Source organism: Cynoglossus semilaevis, chromosome 3 (genome assembly GCF_000523025.1).
Source record: "Cynoglossus semilaevis isolate Cse_v1.0 chromosome 3, Cse_v1.0, whole genome shotgun sequence".
Classification (NCBI taxonomy): Eukaryota; Metazoa; Chordata; class Actinopteri; order Pleuronectiformes; family Cynoglossidae; genus Cynoglossus; species Cynoglossus semilaevis.
Window position 1 is genome coordinate 13,628,767 of NC_024309.1, and position 317 is coordinate 13,629,083.

General features: G+C 57.1%; 1 protein-coding gene across 2 annotated transcripts in view; it reads right to left on the reverse strand.

Annotated features, from left to right (window-relative positions):
• pou6f2 (POU class 6 homeobox 2) overlaps nucleotides 1-317 on the reverse strand; it is a 98,767-nt gene that overhangs the window by 13,265 nt on the left and 85,185 nt on the right. The gene's annotated exons all lie outside the window — the stretch shown is intronic.

The window sequence follows — 317 nt, forward strand, 5'->3', positions numbered from 1 at the left end:
GGACGTCGGCCCCGTGAGCGCTCTTGCGGGAGGGAGCCGCAGCAGCTTAAGAAGAAGGCTGCTGGGAGCCCGCCGCAAAGGTCAGAGCTGAATACCTGTGTGTGTGTGTGTGTGTGTGATGGTGCACACCACTGACTGTGTTATCCATCAGCAGGCCCAGGCCAGGAGGAGTGTGTGTGTGTGTGTGTGTGTGTGTGTGTGTGTCTTTGTCTGTCTCTGAAGGACTGTTGCTGCAGAGACACAGACTCCTCCACATCTCACCCACTCTCTCACAGAGAGATCGGAGGGACAGACAAGAAAGGTGGTGAGAGTGGAGG